Below are 6,000 nucleotides of genomic sequence, written 5' to 3'. Positions count from 1 at the left end.
CCGTTTGAATCTTTGACCTTGACTTGAAATTGGAATTTAAAACTGCCACCTTGGATGGAACACACACTTGAAACGCTAACCCCGGTTTGAAACCCTACGAACCCTTTGGATTTCCTGGAAGTTGTCAAATCAGATCAGGATTTGAACTTGTTGCAGTCGAAAAATAACATTTTCAAAGTTAGCGTTGCCTGATTCTTCGCGTGTTGCCTGTCATAAAGCAAACTTGCTGAACCTCCATCTGACCTTCTTAACGCCATTACGGACTGCAGAAGTTCCACTTGACTGGGTCACGTAGTACATACTGTATTACTTGCACCTGGGACATAGACGGGCCGTTGTCTCTGACCCGGTCTTCCCCTGATTGATTAACACGACGGCATTACAGAGGCGCAAAAAAAAAGAAAAAGAAAAAAGAAAAAGTTTAAACTTTTGGGGAGTTCAGCGCGTTTGCGGCGTTCCCGCTGCTTCGCCTGCGCAAAATCAAAACGACTGGCCGTTCAAATCCCGTCAGCACGGCACCGGGTTGCGCTTCCATCCAAACGCGGTTGTCAGTGATTCATCGGCGAGTGCTTAGGCGACGTTTCCCCGCGGCGTTCCACCTGGTTTGCCGGTGACAGTTGCGACACGGCAGCGCGGCGCCCACGCCGATCGCGCTAATTACATGCCATCAATCTCCTATTAGCGCACATCCCAAGATGCAGGCGCTTGGCGCTAAGTTAAGCTAAAATAAATTAAGATCAAACAGACTAAGATAAAATAAACGGAGCTGAGGAAATAAATGGAGCTAAGCAAAGAGAAGCTTTTTGAAGAACTTTCCCAAGCTGCGTGTTTGCGTGGTAGAGTTAATGAAGTAGCGCACACTCAATCTTTGACTACAGAGGAATTCAGCTCAGCTAATAAACGTAACTTTGGCTTCAAACCCCTTTTTGAAACTCGAACCTTGGATTGAACCCCCGAATTCAGGTTTGAAATCCAAATATAAAACCTTAATCTGAAACCTTAACGTCCATATAAAACTTCACTCCAAGTTGGAAACCTTCATTCATTTTTAAACCCTAAATTGAAATCGTAACCTTGGGTTAACACTTGTATGAAACCCTAAATCAGGCTTGAATCCCCTAATTCAAGATCCAAATCCCAATTTGAAACCCCAATCTTGAATTGGTTCTGTTCTGAAGACGTGTGAAGCAAACGTGCGCTTCCAATTTTGGGAAAGCGGCCATTTTGTCCTCTTTCCATCCAGTCTCCCAATTCCTCATTTTTGGAGGCTAATATTAAGGCGCTAATTGAAGCGTGCGAGGGAGTGGGGAGGCACTCATTACTCCGCCGTCGCCTTACACCTGGGGTTCACCGCCGGCGTGGGTCAGAGATCACGGGATAATTATTGACAAGCAGATGTTTTGAAATCATTTATGCTAATGTAATCATAATAAACCTTTTGCTGCCGCTAAAACGCAAAGTTTCACACTGTGATTGAAACTCAGTTGACAAAGCCGGAAGATGACACATTAGGAAGCACACACACACACACACACACACACACACACACACACACACACGTATATGAAGTATATGGAAATACTGTCCTGCAAATCTACAGGAAGCGGGGACAAATGCAGGGACAACAGATTCAACTCTGGTGGCAAATCAGTTTCAAAACAAGAGTAAGGTTGCAAACGATTTTAAACCTGTATTCAGGTTTTATACTAGGGTTTCAAGCCAAGGTTAGGGTTTCACACAAGGATTTTGAAAGGTTTTAAACGAGGCTAATAGTTTGAAATAAAGGTTAGTGGTTCACATTATGGTGTCAAACCAAGTTTCGGTTTTGAAATTAGGGTTTCAAGGAAAGGTTGGGTTTTAAATTAAGGTTTCAAACGAAGGCGAGAGTGTTAAATTCGGATTTCAGGACAGTCTTGGGTTTAAATTTGCATTTTCAACAAGGGTTAGAGTTTCAAGACTGAAATATGCGCTCTTGTTTAGGTTTAAAAGACAGGTTAGGTTAGGATTAGTAAATTCGGATTTAAAACTTGGATCAGTGTTTCAAACTATGGTGAGGGTTTCAAATTAGGATTTCAATTATGGATTTGCTTTTTTCAAACACAACTGTTTCAAACTAAGATTAGGTTTTAAAAATCATCCTCAGGTATATTATTAGGGTTTGAAACCCAGGCTTCGGCTTTCAAATGAGAATATCAAACCTGAATTTGGGTTTTATGTTTGGGTTATGAATCAAGGCTAGGGTTTCAAACTGGGATTTCAAACATGGATGAGGATTTCACAGATTGTAATAGGGTTTCACATTAAGGTTTCAAGACCAGGGGTATGGTTCCAAATTCGGATTTCAAACCTGGATTAGGTTTTTAAACTATGATTCAGATTTGGGGTCTGAAATGAGGTTTCAAATGAAGGTAGGTTAATGTTTCCAGACAGTGTTAGACGTCAAATTAGGGTTTCAACCATGGACTTGGATTAAAATTCTTGCTTGAGTGCATATAGACACACCGGCGTCCAAGAGTAAGAAGAAGCGTGTACTTAATGAACATGCGTCAAAAGTGTCTCTGCAGTGTGGAACCTACAGATGTTGAGTGCTGTAAAAATAACCTGCCGCATAGAGGGTGTGTGTGTGTGTGTGTGTGTGTGTGTGTGTGTGTGTGTGTGCGTGTGTGTGCGTGTGTCCGGGTATATTTTTGTTTGCCGCCATTTAAAGCCCCAATATAGCAAAGAGGAGTCTCCTCACCATCTGTTGTTAGCGGCTAAGCGCTAGTTGTCAGTTTACAACAAACATTATCATTTCTCACACGTCGTCAACACACAAACAACTCAGATGGTTTCAAACAAACGTTAAAGTTTCAAATTAGGGTTTGAAACCAATACAGTACTAGGTTGTCAAGACAGGGTTCGGATTCAATCGGAAGTTACATCTCGCCAATGATGTTAAATTAAGGTTAAGGTGTTAGGGTTTCAAGCCTGTATTAGGGTTTTAAATTAGGGTTTGAAACTGGGTTTGTGTTTCAAGTTAGGATTTCAAACCAGGTTCGGGGTTTGAAATTAAGGTTTCAAATGTGGATTTAGAGTTTGGGTTACTGTTTTAAGTCAGGGTTTCAAGTGTAGGTTATGGTTTCAAATTAGGGTTTCGAAACAGGATTAGGGTTTCAAACCAGGATTTGGGGTTTATTTTATGGTTTGATATTAACTCTGGTTACGGTTTCAAGATATGGTTAGGTTTTCATCCTGTATTTGGGTTTCAATTCAGTGGTTCGGGTCAAGCCAAAATGAGAATTTCAAGATATGTTTCAGGGTTTCAAATTAGGGTTTCAAGTCAGGGTTAGGGTTACAAGAAAGGGATTCAAATTAGGGTTTCAATCCAATGTTAAGGTTTCAAGCCTGTTTATGGTTTCAATTAGGATTTCTAGCCTGAATTAGGGTTTTAAGGCTAAAACAGTCTTTCAAATAATAGTTTCAGGCCTGGTTTACGGTTTTCAAATGATGCTTTCAAGACAGGGTCTGAAGTTATGGTTTCAAATGTGAATTTACATCCAACGTTAGAATTTCAAGCCAAAGTAATGTTGTAAGCGTGTGTGTTAAAATAACCTGGCACATACTGTGTGCGCGCACAGGTATTTTCTGCCTCCATTTAAAACCTCAAAATAGCCAATCAGCCATTAGCGGCTAAGCGCTAGCGGTTTGTTTTTACATGCATTGTCACACACTATCTGCATTCACAAACATGGAGGGAATTACCAAAACCCTTCCAAAAACATGCATTAGCCCTCCCCCACTACCACCTCGACGACCAGGCTTCAGCTTCTTCATCCGCCCCCCCCCCTCAAAATACGGCGCGGGAACAGGGCGGGCGTCGCTAGGCGGCTAACCTGGCAGCTAACCTGGCAGCTAACCTGCGAAGAAAAGCCAGCGCGTTATCACGCGCGCACACGCGGCCAGCGCCAACATTAAGCCGCGTTCAATCCCGGCGCCTTGGTCCCACGTATGCCAGCAAACTGAGGAGAAGTGCCACAGATTTCACGCCGTACCCCCAAATCCGTGGAAAAAAAAAAAAAAACTAAACTCCGCCGCAGCTTTCCCACATAAGTGTGCACTGTTGTTGTGCGCAGAAACGCACAAAGTGGGAACAAAGGGAATGTGCTGAGTCATGGTTCCTATTGTTCACTTAATATTTCCCGGGGTTTTATTTTTGTTCCTTTTTTTTGTGGGGGGGGGGGCGGATTTGACAGTGTGGTGGTGTCGTACCAACCCCCCCGTCCCCCTCCGCTGACACCAACACGGCATCGCTGTTGTTGGCGGGGACTCGGGAGAGGGGCTTACACACCCCGGGAGCTTCTTAGGGGGGCCTCTCCACGCTAAGCTGCTAATAATTCCCGCGCTCGCCTTCAGAGAGAAAAAAAAAGGGCCAGAAACAAAAGATTGGACAAAGTGATGAATGCCAGGCTATGATAATGCTTATGATAATGCTAACGCTAATGCTAATGCGATTGGTTGCTTTCAGGCTGTTCCAGGGGTCCGGACACACCGGTGGTGGTGGTGGTCAACTGGACAAGGCCACATAGTGGTTCACATAGCATGACGGCCGATTCATCAGGTTTACTTTTCAACTCATTAAAAATTTGGGGGTTAAATCTAAATCAAATTAGATTTTGAAGCCTGCGGAAAAGTTTTTAAATTAGTTTATTTTCAATTCCTCATTGGTTGAAATTAGGGCGGCACGGTAGTCGACTGGTTAGCTGGTTACTTCACCTTGAATATTTTCCATTTCAGGATTCCCAAGTGAAAAAAGGAATCACGAAATAAATAGTAAGATTGGAAGCTATTTGATCTATTGACTATATTTGTCACAAATACTTGGGACATGTTCGATTCATCCGCTGCTTAAAACTAAAGTGCCAGATGATTATTATTAAATATGTTGGGGATGCTCAAATCTCTTTTTGAAAATAAAATGTCCCGAAGCGAGTGTGTGCGTGAAAGGTGTGATGTGTGATGTGTGCAAGGTGGCGTCCGTACAGAAGGTGCAGAGGTGGATAAATTTAATTACGGCTTCAGATATTCATTTGGCAAATATATCAAGGTGGCGGAGACGGGCCCGGAAAAAGGCGAGCGGGCCTGGCAGCCGCTCACAATACTGACAGTAATCCATGAAAGCAAAGCAGACATTTAGAGAATTTACAGTCAATGTCTGTGATGTTTGGGGGTTGGGGGGGGGGGCAAGAAATGTGGAAAAATACAGCAATCGCCACCTTGCGTTTGACTCTCATCGTCGCGTCGGCACACCAAGGAGGTTAATTACCACACTTGTACGCTCAAACTTGAACAAGACGCACAAGCACGACGTCATCTGGCGTCCGATCACAGACGCAGTAGGGAGTGGTCCCTCTCTCATGTCACTAACTTACTCAACACACTAACTTCATGGCCTAACTTAGTCAATTAAGTCACCACCTTCATGCCTAACTCACTTGGTTGACTCACTCACTTAATATTAACTCAACTCACTCATGATGCAACTCACCCAGATAACTCGATTACTAATTCACTACACTAACCCACTCAACTAATTCACTAATGTCATGATTAACTAATTAACTAATTCAACTTACTCATTGGTATTGCTCACTGTAACTAACTCACTCAACTATTAACCGAATGAGTTTCGCAACAACGCACGCACGCACGCACACACACACACACACACACACACACACACACACACACACCTTTCTCCCCACCAAGAGCACTATTAGTGTCTACGTTTGTGTGTCATGTCAAGAGTCGATATCTCACGTGCGTGTTTTGACATATGTCATGCGAATGGAAGCAGCGACAGGAAGCGCGACAGGAGGAGCGCCTCGCCACTCTGCAGATGTGCAGCGACACAGGTGGAGGTGCGCCCACCCCGCGGGGCACTTCCTCTTCCTGTGGCGGCGGCGAGCGCGGGCGGCCTACTTTAGCAAAGGCGCGATCTAATCGGCAGAGGCGGCGAAGTGG

The sequence above is a fragment of the Hippocampus guttulatus genome, chromosome 6 (assembly GCF_054856545.1).
Source record: "Hippocampus guttulatus isolate MCC_2025c chromosome 6, RoL_Hgut_1.0, whole genome shotgun sequence".
Taxonomy (NCBI): Eukaryota; Metazoa; Chordata; class Actinopteri; order Syngnathiformes; family Syngnathidae; genus Hippocampus; species Hippocampus guttulatus.
This window is presented reverse-complemented; position numbering follows the sequence as displayed.